Raw genomic sequence first — 18,038 nt, 5'->3', positions numbered from 1 at the left:
CTAAAATCCATAGGATGTTTTCAGAGAAACTATTGCCTAGATACATTTCTTTCAACTTGTACTTGTGCCATTGAATGTTTAAACCCAAGCATAGCAATCTACATTGATCTCGGGCTTCTCCCAGATTTCTTCATCAGCTATATTTATGCATAAGGCAAAGGAGCATCACTTTATATTCCAAACTTCCAAACCAAATGTTTGCTTCCATAGAAATGACAATAACATTCAAAACCATTTTACATTTATTTCACCCTTTGAACTTTTCAACTTGAGACGTCCATGAGATTGGTCCATCAGATACTATTCGCCCCATTTCATATCTGATGACACAGAGACACAAATAAGATAAATGACTTGCCTAAGCTTGTCCAATAAGTTAGGCCCTAGAATACAGGCTTCCTAACTCCTCTTCTGAACCATATAACCTAGGGTATGGTATCTCTTATGTTTCAGCAGAGTATGCTGGGAAAAGCACTTGGGGCAAGTCATAGGAGCATCATAAGATGGTCAAATTTGAGCTGGAAGGGACTGTAAAAGTTATATAGTCCCACCGCTTTCATTTTACAGATGACAAAACTGGGATTCCAAGGGGCTGATTCAATTCAATGTCACAAACATTTATTAAGTACCTACCAAGTCAAAGAGACAGGGCTATATGCTGAGTTCCACAGATCACCCAAGTTGTCAGCAGCAGAGCAGGAATTTAACAAAAATATCTGAAGTCACGCCCAGTGTGTGTCCCTTCTCTGGACCTCAGTTTCCTCCCTTGTAAAATGAGAAATTGAAAAACCCAATGAATCTATAGAGGCTATATACTTCCTACATGGGAGTATCTTGGGTAATAGATGTCATGATGAGGGTGCTAAAAAGGGTTCTAGGAGTTCTTGTCCTCCAGTGTCCTGCTCCAAGATGTGCACACCAGATTCTTCTCTTCAATCTTTTTTTTTTTTTCTCTGTTGGAAAAATCAGAATTGAGGCTGGTAAATGGGGGAAGGAAGATGGAGGTTTAGAAAGAATAGAGTCAAGGGAATCCATACTTAAGAACCTTCCAAATAAGATCAAATAGATGATATTAGAAGTAGAAAGAGAGAAAAGTAACTCCCATCTATGTAAGTGCATGCAAACAAGGAAGGGAATACCTGGGCCCTGTCTTCTGCTTCCTAGATGTATGACCTTGGGCAGGTGATGCGCTTTGGCGGCATCTGTAAAGTAGAGGGTAACGCCAACCCTATTTGAAGACCATTACCATCTCTTGAACCCTCTTCCAGGTCAGAATATCTATTATTGATAAACACTTATTTTCTAGCTATAGCTTTACTCTTAGGGGGTATCTGCTTTGAAAAAGTATAATTCCCCCTTCTCAAAGTCAACTTACAAAATGAGTCTGTCCCAAGGAGTGAGACTGGACTGGGAGCTGAGATAAGGATGATCTTGTTTGCAGAGGTCAGGAGGTCAGGGCTGTGCCAGCAGTTCCACAGTAGACAAAGTCAGGTGACTTCTGGACTTGCCATCTGAGAAAAAAGCAGAAAGAGAAAAACCTAGGAATCCAGGGGGGTGAGGTGGGAGAAGGATCCAGTAGCACACAGAACAGATGCTTCCCAACCTTAATTTCCTGCCACCCGAGGGCATGAAGCCCTGAAAGGGAGAGTCAGGCCCCAGGACTGAATTTCTAATCTGATATGTTGGCACCTCCCTGGTCCCTGCTCTTAGAGTGGATTAGGATTTCCTGAGTTAACTGCACATGGACACTCCATTTGTCCCCTTTCCCATCCCTTCCCCCCTCCTCATGGAACATTAGACTGTCTGCCAGCATCATTTGTGACCCATATCTCCTTCCTGAGAAGAGAGGGACAGCCACCGTAGCTCGTCTGGAGCCAGTTCAGGTCCTGCTGTGGAGGCTGCCGACAGCTGGGCTACTCAGTGAGCTAGTGGGAGAGGCCAAATGGGAAAGGCTTTGATTGTTTGGAAACATCAGCTTGGCAGGAGCTGGGGTAGGTGTTTTATCTCCGAAGTCAAGTCGTAGCAGGAGTACACACATACCCACAGGTAAACACCTACGGCTCCTACCTTCAGCAAGAAGCTTTTCCCAGTCCCCCTTAACACTAGTACCATCACTCTCTTGGTTATATCCTGTCTGTATTTTGTCTGTATGTAAGTGATTGCATGTTATTCTCATTAGCCTGAGGTCCATGAGAGAAGGAACTGGTTTTTGCCTTTGTATCTTCAGCACGTGGCACAGTGCCTAGCCCATGGGGGGGGGGGGGGGAGAAATGGAGGCGGCGGGGGGGGGGGGTGGAGATGGACTTTACAAATGCTAGTTGATGAACACTCCGATAGCATACCACATTTGTGGGTACTTACATCTATAGGTACACAAACTTTCAAAAGCACCACACTTTCCAACACTCCCACCCACCATACCCACCGGTATTATCCATCATGCATTTTACAAGTGTATACACACACATTCACATACAACACAGACACACACTCACACACTCACACACACACACACTCTCTCACACATACACCTTTGGGCATAACCCCCTTCAAGTACAACACCTGTATACAATTACCTACAAGTAGAAACTTCCACCATGCCTCCAAACATGCTGATACAGACTCACAGGCACATGGACACATACTGGCAAGCACATATACATGGTGTTATTCATAGTCTTTCCACACTCTTCACTCTCCCATGGAACCTATTAATTGACAAGTCTTGTGGATTCTGTGTCCACACAGCTTTTGAATCCATTCCCTTCTCCTCACTCAAAGAATAAGGAATCGCCCTCCTGTTCAGACCCTCATTCCCTGGACTATTCTACTAACTCTTAATTGGTCTCCCTGATATGGGTTAAAGATTGCTTTCTAATTCCCAGCCCCCATGAATCCCAATGGGAGATATCTGGGCTTTCCCAGCCCCAACCGGATCTGAGCTAACTTGGGCTGTCCCAGCCCCCATTCTAATGATCTCCTCAGGTTTCCCCAACCCCCACAGACAGCTTCCTCCTTATCCAAAAACCCATTGAATTCCATTCTAATTCTAACCCTGGCTGAAGCTCAAGCCAGAAGCCAACATGGGACTCCACCCACCCTCATGATTTCCAAAAGCCCCCATTATAAAAAGGGGAACCCTGGAGCCCACTCTTTGCAGGAGCCCCAAACATGGCATCCTTATGCCCGCCATGTCAGGGTTCCTGGCCCCATGGCATCTTTCTACCTTTACCCTTACTTCCAAACCCCAAATAAACCTCTTTTTTAAATCTAGGTTTTTGGGTCTGTAAATTCCTTTACAGGGGACTTTATTTAACTCTCTATCCTTGTGCCAAATCCAAAGGGGCTATAGGGGAGCTCTATTTGACTCCCTGTACCCTGAACCTGCCACTAGATGTCAATTAAACCCTAATTTCATCTAGTACCAATTACCTAACTCTCATCATCCCTACCTCATATCTGCCTGCTCCAATCGATTCTTCACACAGCTGCCCAAGTGATATTGCTAAAGCACAGGTCTGACTGCGTTGTTCCCCTAATCAATAAGCTTCAGTGGCTCCTTATGGCCTCTAGAATCAGGCTCAAGATTCTTTGCCTAGCATTGAAAGCACTTCAAAACCTTATTCCAATTTCTCTTTCTAGCCTTATTACATCCTATTCCCCTTCACTCACTCTATAGTCCACTCGAACTAGCCTTTGGACTGTTCCGTCTGCCATCCGCCATTCCCCATCCTTGGGATGTGCTTTCTTCTCACCTTCACCTGTTGGATTCCTCAAGTATTTTTAAAAGTTCAACTTAAAAATTTAAAGTTCATCTCCTGAATGAGACCTTGCTTGAAACCTCCTCCCAGCTATTAATGTCTTGCCCCCAGAAAAAAAAGATTTACTTTGCATATACAAACATGTGTATCTGTGTTTAGATTATCTCCTCCCATAGAATATAAACTACTTGAGGTCAGGAATTGCTTAATTTTTGTTTTTATATTCCCAGTGCCCAGCACAATGCTTGCTGCTTAATTTACTATGTACACATATACTTATCTTTCTTTTTTTTCTTCTTTTTCTCTTTTTCTTCTCTCTCTTTTTCCTTCCTTCTTTCTTTCTTACTTTTTCTTTCTTCCTCTCTCTCTCTCTCTCTCTCTCTCTCTCTCTCTCTCTCTCTCTCTCTCTCTCTCTCCCCCCCCCCCTTCTCTCTCCCCCCCCCAAAGATATGATAGTGCAGCTAGATGGTGAAGTGGATAGATCATTGAGTTTGGAATCAGGAAGGTTCATCTTCATGAGTTCAAATCCAGCTTTAGACACTTATTTGCTGTGTGACGCTGGGCAAATCACTTCACCCTGTTTGGCTCAGTTTCCTCATCTATGAAATGAGCTGGAGAAGGAAATGGTGAATCACTACAGCATCTTTACCAAGAAAATTCCAAATGGGGTCACAAAGAGTTAGGCATGACTGAACACAGAACATACACACTCAGACAAACATCTATACTTAAATATCAAGACCCACACTGACATCCCAAATCATGAATACACGCAGTGCACAGTGCTTGGTTTGCTGTTGTTCGTGGAAGCCTTACTGGAGGATCTGGGTTGAAATGTGATCATTCAGTAAGAATGTGCCACAGTCTGTATTTCCTGATCATTCTGCTGAGTTCCGCTGTGGTATGTTCAAAAAACAGATCTAGCCTGTGCCCTCAAGAGTTTCCAGGCTAACTGGAGGAAAGGAGAGCAGGAAGGACAGCTTTCTCTTCTTGACAAAAGACAATTCAAGGTATGGCGCAGTAATGAAGACAAGGGGCCTGTACCAATGCAGGGAAGGGGGACAGCCTCGGTAGAGAGGTAGAGGTCAGAGCAGAAGCCATGCTATGGAAATACGCTACCAATGAGGCGAGTCAGGGGGACCAGGAAGGGGCTCATTAAGTTCCTTGCTTAATGACTCTTTTCCCTTAGTCCCTCCTCACTCTAATTTCTCATCTTCTCTTATTAGAACAGGAAGAGAGAATCTTTTTTTTTTTTTTTTTTTTTTTTTTTATTTTTTTATTTTTTATGATTATTTTTTTTTATTATATATATATATATATATTTTATAATATTATCCCTTGTATTCATCCTTCCAATTTACCCCCCCTCCCTCTATTCCCTCCCCCCGACGACAGGCAATACCATACATTTTACATGTGTTACAATACAGTCTAGGTACAATACATGTGTGCGAATAGCATTTTCTTGTTGCACAATAAACATTAGAATCCGAAGGTACATGCAACCTGGGCAGACAGATTGTAGTGCTAACAATTTTCATTCCCCTCCCAGTGTTTCTTCTCTGGGTGCAGCTACCTCTGTCCATCATTGATCAACTGGAAGTGAGTTGGATCTTCTTTATGTTGAAGATTTCCACTTCCATCAGGATACATCCTCATACAGTATTGTTGTTGAAGTGTACAGTGATCTTCTGGTTCTGCTCATTTCACTCAGCATCAGTTGATTTAAGTCTCTCCAGGCCTCTCTGTATTCCTCCTGCTGGTCATTTCTTACCGAGCAATAATATTCCATAACCTTCATATACCACAATTTACCCAACCATTCTCCAACTGATGGACATCCATTCATCCTCCAGTTTCTAGCTACAACAAAAAGAGCTGCCACAAACATTTTGGCACATATATGTCTCTTTCTGCTCTTTAGTATTTCTTTGGGATATAATCCCAGTAGTAGCGCTGCTGGGTCAAAGGGTATGCACAGTTTGATAACTTTTTGGGCATAATTCCAGATTGCTCTCCAGAATGGCTGGATTCTTTCACAACTCCACCAGCAATGTATTAGTGTCCCAGTTTCCCCACATCCCCTCCAACATTTGTCATTATTTGTTCCTGTCATCTTAGCCAATCTGACAGGTGTGTAGTGGTATCTCAGAGTGGTCTTAATTTGCATTTCTCTGATCAGTAGTGATTTGGAACACTCTTTCATGTGAGTGGATATAGTTTCAATTTCTTCCTCTGAGAATTGTCTGTTCATATCCTTTGACCATTTATCAATTGGAGAATGGTTCGGTTTCTTATAAATTAGGGTCAGTTCTCTATATATTTTGGAAATGAGACCTTTGTCAGAACCTTTGTTTTTAAAAATATTTTCCCAATTTGTTACTTCCCTTCTAATCTTGTTTGCATTAGTATTATTTGTACAGAAACTTTTTAGTTTGATGTAATCAAAATCTTCTATTTTGTGATCAATAATGATCTCTAGTTCTCCTCTGGTCATAAATTCCTTCCTCCTCCACAAGTCTGAGAGGTAGATTATCCTCTGTTCCTCTAATCTATTTATTATCTCCCTCTTTATGCCTAAATCATGGACCCATTTTGATCTTATCTTGGTATATGGTGTTAAGTGTGGATCCATATCTAATTTCTGCCATACTAATTTCCAGTTTTCCCAACAGTTTTTTCCGAATAATGAATTTTTATCCTTAATGTTGGAATCTTTGGGTTTGTCAAAGATTAGATTGCTATAGATGTACCCTTTTTTGTCCTTTGTATCTAATCTGTTCCACTGATCTACCGGTCTATTTCTTAGCCAATACCAAATGGTTTTGGTGACTGCTGCTATATAATATAGCTTTAGATCAGGTACACTTAGACCACCTTCCTCTGAGTTTTTTTTCATTAGTTCCCTTGCAATTCTTGACCTTTTATTCTTCCATATGAATTTTGTTGTTATTTTTTCTAGGTCATTAAAATAGTTTCTTGGGAGTCTGATTGGTATAGCACTAAATAAATAGATTAGTTTGGGGAGTATTGTCATCTTTATTATATTCGCTCGGCCTATCCAAGAGCACTGAATGTCTTTCCAATTATTTAAATCTGATTTTATTTTTGTGGCAAGTGTTTTGTAATTTTTCTCATATAATTCCTGACTTTTCTTTGGTAGATGGATTCCCAAATATTTTATACTCTCAACATTTGTTTGGAATGGAATTTCTCTTTGTATCTAGGAAGAGAGAATCTAATGCAACCTCCTTATTATGCAAAAGAGAAAACTGAGGCTGAGAGAGAGGGAGGGACTGATTTAACAAAGAACTGAGTTTCAGAGTCAAGTCCTCTAATTGAAAATTCTGAATGTATTCACTACAATCCTTGAATTCATTTTCCTTCTTTCTATTCTCCCTATTATTGTCAACTATGGGACCTCATAGAGGGCTAGGAAAGCTAAAAAGAATAACCTCCCTTCTTACAGGGAACAGGCCAGAGGTTTGGCTGGGGTGGAAAAAGAGCTCACCAGCCTGCAGTGGGGGCAGTTAGGGTGTGAAGAGGTGATACAATTTACAAATGAGAGTTTTGCAAGAATGCCCCAATATTTAGGGCAACATATATTCATAAAGATAGATAGATGGATAGATGTTAGATAGGATAGACAGATGGATGGATAGATGATAGAGAGAATAGATAGATGGGTAGATAGATAAATAGATGATAGATTGGATGGATGGATAGATAGATGACGGTAGGATAGACGGATGAATAGATGATAGATAGATGATAGACTAGCTAGAGAGACAGGTAGATAGGTAAGGAGGTAGGTAGATGATAGATAGGGGAGACAGATGGAAGGATATATGATAGATAAATGATAGATAGATGGTTAGATAGATAGATGATAGATAGGATAGACAGATGGGTAGACAGATAGATAGATAGATAGATAGACTGATAGATAAATAGAGATAAATATACAATTATCCCTTCCATATCTCAGGGATTGGGGAACACCACCAGCATAAAAATTTTTGGCCTTACCTTCATACTATAGAAGTATGAATTATTATGGAAATAAAGGATAAAATATATTGATATTATACAATATACAATATTGACGTATACAATTTGTTTACAATACAAATACATATATTTAGTGCTTTTCTGAGTTTTAAAACATTTTCTGTGTCATTTGCTGGCCTTCGCATGTCATTTGCAGCTTCTGCAAAACTCCCCCCAAAACTTTTGTTTAATTTCTCATGCTGATATGTCGACATGTCAAAATTGTGATGGGAAAAGTTGTAGAAGGGATAACTGTTGCTATCAATATAGACTCATATAGCTAGAGAGAGAGGGTTGACCTAATATACTGAAATCTGGATCTAAAGGAAAAAAGTCAGTTGGGGGAGAGGGCAGAAGGATTCTTGGCTTTTAAACAGGATTCACCACAGGAATCCTATAAATAAGCAGCTCCCCTCATGTGCTAGCATATACTTTACAAAGACTCAATTAACAAATAGCCTTCCAGGCACATGCCTGGTAGTTGAAGCCAGTTGAATTGATGTTTTCCAAAGAACAAATGAAAAAACTGTGGATGATTAACTTGAAAAAGAGAAGACTTAAGAGAAACATAAATCTAAAAGGAACCAGAGTAGCCACAGCGTCCACTTCACTTTACAAAGGAGGAAACTGAGATCAAGAGAGGTTAAGTGCCAAGAAAACTCAGGTAGTATCAGAGCTGGTATTTGAATACAAGTCACAGAACGAGAATTGGAGAAGATCCCCAGAATCCTCTAGTCTAACCTCCTGTATTTACAGATATAAATATCCCAGAGATGTTAAGTAACTTGGCCAATGTCATACAGGTTGTACCAGAGATAGGATTTGAACTCAGGTCCTTTGATACCAAAGCTTTCTGCTGCACTACAGTAACATGATAGTGACTTTCAAATGTTTAAAGGTTGGCTGTTGCTTTCTTTGTATCACCAGTATGTAGCACATCATAAGAATTTAAGAAACATTTGGTCATTGGTTGATTCAAGTGGAAGAAGTACCAGAGCTAACTTGCCCTGTTTTGCTCCAGAGAACAGAATTAGGAATCATAAGCAGAGATTTCAGGGAGGGAGGTGTTCTCGTTTAGATAGAAGTCCCTGTAATTTGTGTGCCTCAGTGGCAAGTGTTTAACACCAGGAATTCTCTACACAGACATAAATATAGATACGACCAAAAGAAATGCTCTTTCCAGCCCTAAATCTATAAGCCTCCTTGAGCTCTCATCTGGCCCTTCCCATTTCCCATTCATGTACCTATAATGACTCCCTTAGACCAGGATGCCTCCTTGCCACTCCTCCCCACCTGGCATCCTCAGAAGGGGCAAAGATGTGCTTCAAAGCATATTTTTGTCCAAACTCAGGGAGTAACCAGGTTACCATGCTGGGAGAGGGGGAGGAAAGGACAGCAGCACCCTACCTGTATTCCCTTAGGCAGAAGCTCTTGATTGGGGTTGGTATCATTTGGTGAGGTAGAAAATCAGAGGATAAAGATAGAGAATTTGGTCTTCCCCTTAGGGGGTGATTCAGGAATAGACACTCAAGTGCCTCCTCTTAGAAACCCACTGAATATTAGGGTTCAAATCCTTCCTGTAACACTGAACTAGCTGTACAACTTTCGACAAGTCATCTAACTTCTTTGGGCCTCAACTTGCCCATCTATAAAATGAGAGATTGGATTAACTGAACTCTAAGATATCTTCTGGCTCTAACTCTATGATCCTCTGAACACTCCTCTGTTCATGCTGGCTTTGCCTAAAACCCCACACATCTATGTATTCACTGTTGCTCTGGAGAAAAATCTACCTGGTATACACTGAACAATAAAATCTGCTAAGTACTTAGATGGAAGAGAAACCAGAAGAGGTCAGAGGATCAAGGAATTTAGAGCCAGCAGGGAGGCAGAAACCATCAAGTCAAATGTCCTCGTTTTCTAGATGGGGAAATAAAGGCTCAGAGGCAAGAAGTAAGACCTAAGATTCCACAGATTAATAAACATTAAGAGCTGAGAACTGAACCAAGATCCTTGTATTCCAGATTAAGGAAACAGAACAAATGAGAAAATGAAATATTACAATTGTTTTCTTAAAACACATGTAAACACATATGTGTACGTATACATATAAATTACTATAATTTTCTTTTGGTTCAGACCTGTGATTTCTCTTTCTCTCAATAGTATTTTATTTTTCCAAATACACGTAAAAAGTGTTTTCAACATTCATTTTTGTAAGAATTTGTGTTCCAAATTTTTTCTCCCTCCCTCTCGCAACTCTCCCCTTCCCAAGACAGCAAGTAATCTGAGATAGGTTAAATATGTGCAATACTTGGAAACTTTCTTAATCAATACAGATAGTCAATGCCTTAGAATAACCGTAGAGAACTGAGCAAGTCACTAAGAGATTAGGTAACTGTCCATGGTCATGCAGTTAGAAGAAGTTAGAGGTCTCCTTCATTCCAAAGCCAGGTTTCCACTATTCTGCTATATCATTTTTACATAGCATGTATAACCCTTGCTTACAGTTTGGGAAGGAGGGTCTATCCCAATATGAAATGCTAATGTCAGCAGCTTAAATAAAAAACATCTTCGGCTATATCAGGTGGGTCTCTAAAATATAATCAATGTGTCATTTGAACTTCATGATCCCTAATGACACAGACCAAATTTACCTGGAGTGCCTCTGAGAAATCCTTTGGAGACTGTCCCCACCCAGGTTTCTCCCTGAAAATATCAGAATTTGATGTACATATTTCTTTCAAAGAACACTTTCCCTTGCAAAAACTCAGGCTAACAAGATAACAAATATAGAACAAGTTTTTTTGTTTTGTTTTGTTTTGTTTTTTTACTTAACCTGAAAGCAAATGCAAACATAAGGCATAAACATGCCTTAGCAAAATTGTTTATGTGTGTAAATTTTCCTTTTAGCCAACTATAAAAGTGTTAATGATTTTGTTAGTCTTTAATTGCTTACTTTGAGTTATTTAGGTGTTTTTGTTGAGCTATAAACCTAATAGGTTTATAATAAACATTATATAAAAAGAAAAATGCTGATATGTGAGGGATTTCGATGTTTTCTCTCCCTTGCCATTCATCCTTTTGTTTAGGGTTTAAATTTTCAAATAGACTTTTAGGGAAGAGATCACTGCTGAACTAAGGGAACTGAACTTGGGTGGGAGATGATGATGATGATGATGATGATGATGATGATGATGATGATGATGATGATGTGATTTACAAAGTACTTTCCTCACAACACTCTTAGGAGTTATTGTTTAGTGCTTTCAGGAAAGGACTGAAAGGATTTTCCATGATCCCATCTGGAGTGTTTTTTTTGGCAAAGACACTGTCATTTCCTTCTCCAGCTCATTTTACAAATGAAGAAACTGAGTTAAACAGGAATAAGTGATTTGACCAGAGTCATACAGTTGCCAAGTGTCTGAGGCTGAATTTGAACTCATGAAGATAAGTCTTATTACAAGCCCAGTGCTCTACCCACTTCACCAACTAGCTAGGTAGTATAATTATCCCCACTTAACAGATGAGAAAACTGAGGTGCAGAGAGACAAAGTTACTTGTCTATGGTCACATAACTAATTAAGTGGCAGAGCTAAGATTCAAACTCAAATCTCTTGAGATCCAAACTCAGTTCTCTAGGCTGTGAATCCAGTAACACAAGGCTCCCAGAGCATTAATTTTTTTTTTTGATGAGGCAGCATAGTATGATGGAGATAACATTGAACCTGGAATCAAAAGAACTGATTTCATATCCTGCCTTGAATGCTTATTAATTGTGTAACTGAGCAAATTGCATTCTCTTTGTGGGTGTCAGTCTCCTTATATATAAAATGAGAACAATGAGCTTATCTACAAGAGTCATTGTTAAGGAAAGCATTTTGAAGCACTATAGAAATATGGCTTAATATTATTTATTCCTTTCTTGTGGCTCTTCTCATATATTGTCTTGTATTTTGTGAATTTTTGTTCTTTTCCAACTTGTTCTCCACTAGACTGTAAGTCTCTTAAGGTCAGGCCTTTTTGTTCGTATCCATAGTATCTAAGTTTGGTATCTAACACACATAGTGTAAATTCATGGTTTTGAAACAGGATGGATGGGAGAGGCAGCTAGGTGGTGCAGTGGATAGATCACCAGCCCTGAAGTCAGGAGGACCCAAGTTCAAATTTCCTCTCAGACACTTAACATGTTCTAGCTTATCCCCAATTGCCTCAGAGAAAAAATATGATGGATGGAATATCTTTGTGGTGTGGTCTTCTTGGGAACCTTCTAATCACACCCCTTTGGGACTAGTTTGGTCTTCTGTTCTGCAAACTGCAAATGGACCTCCTAATGGCAAGCTTTCTACCACCTTCTATTAAAGATTCAATTCAGTTCCATTTCTAAGATCACTAGACCATAGAGACTGGCAGAGGACCTCAGACCTCCTCTAATCCACCCCTTTTAATTTTACAGATAGGCAAATTGAAGCACAGAAGAGAGGTTGTGAATTGCCTAAGATCTTAGGGATGGAGGTTAAGTACATTGATTAAGCATTTACTCTATGCAAGGCACTGTCCACGGTGCTGGAGACATGAATATAATTAAGTCACAGTCCCTTCATTCAAGGAACTTCCATATTAACAGAAGGGATCAGATAAGCACAAATAACCAAAATTAAAAGCAACAGGGCACAGTGGACATAAATAATCCTGCCTCTAACTACCTGTGAATTTAAACAAGGGAGTCATCTCCTTTCTCTGGGCTTCGGTTTCATCTTCCAAAGAAATGAAGAAGTAGGATGTTCAGAATTCCATTAGCCTATGATTCCAGGTCCCCAGCCTTGCGTAACATTGATCTGAAGATAATGATTAAAGAGACAGATAATTAAAGAATCTGGAAAGAATACCGTGAGGACTTGGGTTCAACTATCACCTCTGGTATGAACTCTGTGACCTGGATAAATCCCTTAACTTTCCTAGGTCTGTTTCGCCATTTGGATGGTAAAGGAATTGCACTGGGTAGCCTCTGAAATCTCTTACACCCTAAGATTATCATCCTATCTGTGGGACCTTGAACAAATTACTTTGGGTGCCTGGGATTCACTTTTCTTATCTGTAAAATGAGAGCACACTAGATGGTCTCTGAGGTCCGTTCCAACTTAAGAGTAAATCCTAAGTATCCTGACCCTACTGGGATCCCTTTTACTAACTGTGACAATAGAGAATCCACATGACCTCTTTGGATCTGTTTTGTCTTCTTTAAAATGAGGAGATTGGAATAGATGGTCTCTAAGCTATATGGCCATATCATATATACTGTGACATTGGGCTGATCTTTTCTCAGAGATTCAGTTTCCTCCTGAGCTCTTCCAAAATCTCCCTGAATCATTTAACAAGCCTCCCCCACCACTTCCCTCATTCTGCCCTCCCCATTAGTCAGGAACTGGTCACAATGATAGACGAGAAGGGCGGAGACTACTTCTTTGGTTGCTCTATCTCCCTAGTGCCCACAGCCCAGCTTTCACATATGGACTAGTATAGAAAATCTCACAATTAATTCCAAAATTCTTCAGAGAGACCTTGAGTATCTTTCTACCACTTTTCTGACCACCATGTGAATGCTTACCTTGTATGAGTTCTTCAATGGTATTTTAGACCAATATACATTCAGCATTCAACAAAATGGCCGGCCCACCTGTGTTGTGCTCTCTGAAGTAAGAATATGAATACTTCACAGTGTCTAGTACTTTACCTTACTAGTTGATCTTCAGAACCTTCCCAAGACAATTCAAGTGGAAACAGTTCAGTTTTCTGGCATGAAGATGTTAAATTATCCAGGTTTCCCAGGTGTAGAGGGCTGGAACTCTGAAAAGGTGTATTTGAATCTAAGACAGCAGAGTACTTAAGGCTAATTACCTACTCAAGGTGTGATAATGGTTCTATAAAAACATGATAATGTGCTGGCTCTCCTCACGATTGGCATTTGCTGAATGTGTTGTGATGAGGTTGGAGGGCTGAGGGAAGAGGGTCAGAAACTCTCTGCAGCACACTGAGGAGAGAGGACTTCAGGCTTCAGACTCCAGAGTCCAGGATTCATCTTTGATGAGTCCTTTGGCAACTTGCCTGCCTCCTTCACTTCTCCTTCTAAAGACCAAGGACTCTGACTGATCCTGACTCTGACTGATCCTGAGGCCCTCCAAAGAGTTAGCCCAGACATTATATCTAGGTATACCACAATGGGGTAGCATAATGATTTAGGGTGGTAGGCAGCCTTAATACCTTTTCTCTTTCACTCTTTATTTGGAGCTTCCCAAATACTGACCTAGCTCTGGCAAAATGTGCATCAATCTTATCATCTATGGCACACTCCAGGAAAATACGCTGCCAAAGTAAGTGAACTTACCCACCGCATTCAAAATTTCTCCAATGATGGATGGCATGGTGCTGGCTTCCTTGGTGTTGATTATCAGACTGAACTTAGAACAAGCAGCTGATTGATCCATATTCTGTTGCATCTTGGACTCAGAGGCTGCATTGAATGATTGCACACAAAAAGTCACATATCAACTCTCCTTCCATTTTGGTCCTGTTTTGTAGCTTTTTCATAGTTGTGGTAGCTGATCTTGATGCCATTTTTGTTCTTGCTGAACTTCATAAAACATTATACTAAAAGCACACAGACCTGCCTCACTCCAGTGGTGACTGGGAAAGAGTGAAAATATCATCCTTCATCCAGAACCCATCATGAAACTGGCATATAATGCTTTTGGACTTCTTTGGACAACCAGCTTTTGCCATGATCTCCCACAAGCCCCCACAACTTGTCTCTCTGAAGAATTTTAGTATCAATCATGAAACAGGGAGATGCTGGCACAGGACCACCAAGCATGACATCCTCTCATCAGAGAAGATGCTGTATTCCATTAGCAAAGCAAAATCACAGTAGCACAAAGGAAATGTGAGCTGTTCCAATCCAGAGCCATCTCCATACCGAATGTTCTAAGGGACAAGTTGTGCTCAACTTGTGGTGCAGCCTTCCCAACTCATATTGGAGAGATCAGCCCAACACATGGTGCCCTGACCCCAATATCACGATGTCACTGATCCTCTTCAAAAACCAAGGACAAACCACAAAATCATACAGAGGAAGCATTTAATGAATTTAACAGCCATTTAAAAAGTTTGGCTTATATGCAGTTTTATGGCCAAAATATGGATGGATAGTCCACAAAGCTGTTCCATTCATCCATTGATCTCACATGGGCTCTGTACAATAGGCGATGAGCTGGGTCCAAGATTGTGGACTTGGATGGACTGAACTGCCTCTGGAGAAATTGTCCAGTGCTTTTAATGATCCAAGGTTTTGCCTGAAGCAAATGTAATTTTTTGGCATAAATGAATGAAAAAAAAGTACTTATTAATCACTCATTACATTAACCTAACACCATGCATGGTGTATTGGATAGAGAACTGTTTTCTGAGACAGGAAAACTTTGCTTTAAATCTTGCTTCTGGCACACACAGGCCCATGTGACCCTTCACAACTCACTGAACCCCTTAGGGTCCAAGAAATCTCTCCAAGACAATAAGATTTGGAGACGTTAGCCTGACTTGGTAGAGGGAGTTCCCTCACCTGGGAGTTCTTTGTATCATTGAAATCAGAGTCCCACCCTTTATCTTGATGCTTTGTATGAACTTGCTTCCTCAAATGGGTTAGTCGTGCTCAAGAGTTCCTTCAAAGAACACTAAGAAGGAGAGATCAAATAGGTAGGAGGAAAATTGGGAGAGAGTATGGTCTTGGAACCATAAGAGAAAAGAGATTGTCTAGGAGAAGAGGTTAAGTGATAGAGCAAAGATGGGGCAGCTGGGTGGCGCAGTGGATAGAGCACCAGCCTTGAATTCAGGAGGACCCGAGTTCAAATTTGGTCTCAGACGCTTAACACTTCCTAGCTGTGTGACCCTGGGCAAGTCACTTAACCCCAGCCTCAAAAAAAAAAAAAAAAAGGTAATAGAGCAAAGATAAGGGTGACACAACTGGACAGTCAGACTTCTTTTTTATTGGTAGTTGCAGAGAAGGTGCTATGGGTAGCAAGAGTTCTGTTTGTTGTATTGTTGTTATTCAGAAATTTCAATTGTGTCTGACACTTCAGGACCCCATTTGGGATTTTTAGGGCAAAGATACCGCACTGTTTACACATTTAACAGATGAGTAAACTGGGGCAGACAGGGTTAAGCGACTTGCATAGGATCACACAACTGGTAAGTGTCTGACACTGGATTGAACTCAAAAAAATGAGTCTTCCTGACTCCAGCTTGACACTTTATCCACTTACAACACCTAGCTGCTGTAGGAACTCTATACACAGATAAAATTAGAAATCTGGTAAAAAGAAAAGATATAGCTCATGTCATGGAATATCCTGGCCTCTGAAGAACTGAAACTGGAGTGACCCAGAGGATGAAGGAGAGGAAGCTGCAGTACATTCCCAAGAAGTAATTGTGCAAGATATGTAAAACTCAAGGGATAGGAGCTGACGATAATCACTGAGCAGCCCATATGAGCTGTTGGCAGGGATGCAGTATCAAGAGAACTAGAGGAAGGCCCTCACCATCCACTGAAAGACTGGTTCAAGGACTTAGACAAAAACAAAAGCCCCACAGAATGGGTTGGCACATATGGGCTGCAATCTACATCAATGAAGGATACCATGTATCCATAGAAGTACATGACCATCAAAGCTCATGGAAACAATAGCAGGCAGTAGGGAAGCTATAAAGATAAAGAAGATGTCATGGAGCTCACAGTCTAGTAGAGGTACCACACACACACACACACACACATACACACTTATAATGTAGAATAATGTATTCTAAGAGTGGAAGATTAATATAAGGAGTCAAGTAAAAAAGAAAAACCATCATGATGGGAAGAAAGAATCAAAGGAGGAAATAATACCAGAGCTGGGCATTAAAGGATAGGATAGAATTTTCATCATAGGGAATAATGTAAGAAAATACAAGATATAGAGCCCAGTTTCTTGAATTGTGATTCGTGACCCCATATGGGGTCTTATAATTGAATGTGGAGAGTCACAGAATTATGATTTATTATGTAAATGTTTGATTTGTATATTTTTCCCTGAGGCAATTGAGGTTAAGTATCTTGCCCAGGGTCACACAGCCAAGAAGTGCTAAGTCAGATTTGAACTTGGGTCCTCCTGATTTCAGGGCTGGTACTCTTTCCACTGGGCCACCTAAACTGTCCATTGTGTATCAATTTTATATACCTATATATTCAGGGTCATGTAAAATTTTCTTGGGTGAAAAGGAGTCACAAGTGGGAAAAGTTTAAGAAACCCTGAACTATGGGGAATTATGGGAGGTAGTCTAGTATGTGTGAAGTACACCATCCCAAGTCCCTCACCCTGATACTCATTGAGCCCTGGATGACAGGGAGGCAGCCAATGTTACATGTCTTTCTGGAGGGATGAGGAGGGTGAAAGGCAGGAAAATGACCTATGGATTTGCTGGTCTTTGTATCTATGGCTGTACAGTTATTTTTCCCACCCCAATCAATAAGCATTCATTAAACACTTATCATGTGCTTAATGACGTCATGCTAGGTACTGATAGTAATGAAAATGAAATGGTCCTTATTCTCATGGAGTTTACATTTTATTGGGGGGAAAGAACATAGTCATTAATAATTATATACAGAATATGTTTCAAATAAGATCACTTGAGATAGGAGACACTAGCAGCTCGGAGCATTTGGAAAGGCTTCACATAGGTCTCAAGTAAGCTGGGTTTTTTAATTAATTAATTTAATCAATTAATTTTTACAAAAATTTTATGCATAGGTAATTTTCCAGCATTGACAATTGCAAAACCTTTTGTTCCGATTTTTCCCCTCCTTCCCTCCACCTCCTCCCCCAGATGGCAGATTGACCAATATATGCTAAAGTATAAGTTAAATACAATATATGTATACATGTCCATACAATTATTTTGCTGTACAAAAAGAATTGGACTTTGAAATAGTACATTTAGCCTGTGAAGGAAATCCAAAATGCAGGCAGACAAAATTAGAGGGATTGGGGATTCTATGTATTGGTTCATAGTCATCTCCCAGAATTCTTTTGCTGGGTGTAGCTGGTTCAGTTCATTACTGCTCTATTGGAACTGATTTAGTTATCTCACTGTTGGAGAGGGCCTCGTCCATCAGAATTGGTCATTATATAGTAT

General features: G+C 40.3%; 1 long non-coding RNA gene across 3 annotated transcripts in view; it reads right to left on the bottom strand.

Annotated features, from left to right (window-relative positions):
- Positions 1 to 210: 210 nt before the first annotated feature.
- LOC141540182 (uncharacterized) overlaps positions 211 to 18,038 on the bottom strand; it is a 43,801-nt gene continuing 25,973 nt past the window's right edge. Inside the window, exons 2-3 of one of the 3 annotated variants that reach the window (XR_012481475.1) lie at positions 1,372 to 1,511; positions 211 to 951 (exon numbers count right to left, since the gene is read on the bottom strand). This is a non-coding gene — a long non-coding RNA (uncharacterized LOC141540182). Of the gene's footprint in view, positions 954 to 1,143; positions 1,203 to 1,371; positions 1,512 to 18,038 lie in introns of those variants that run through there. The other 2 variants (XR_012481476.1, XR_012481474.1) reach the window with 2 other exon arrangements.

The sequence above is a fragment of the Sminthopsis crassicaudata genome, chromosome 4 (assembly GCF_048593235.1).
Source record: "Sminthopsis crassicaudata isolate SCR6 chromosome 4, ASM4859323v1, whole genome shotgun sequence".
Taxonomy (NCBI): Eukaryota; Metazoa; Chordata; class Mammalia; order Dasyuromorphia; family Dasyuridae; genus Sminthopsis; species Sminthopsis crassicaudata.
The sequence above is the reverse complement of the archived record's forward strand: the minus strand, read 5'-3'. Positions and strand labels throughout refer to the sequence as shown.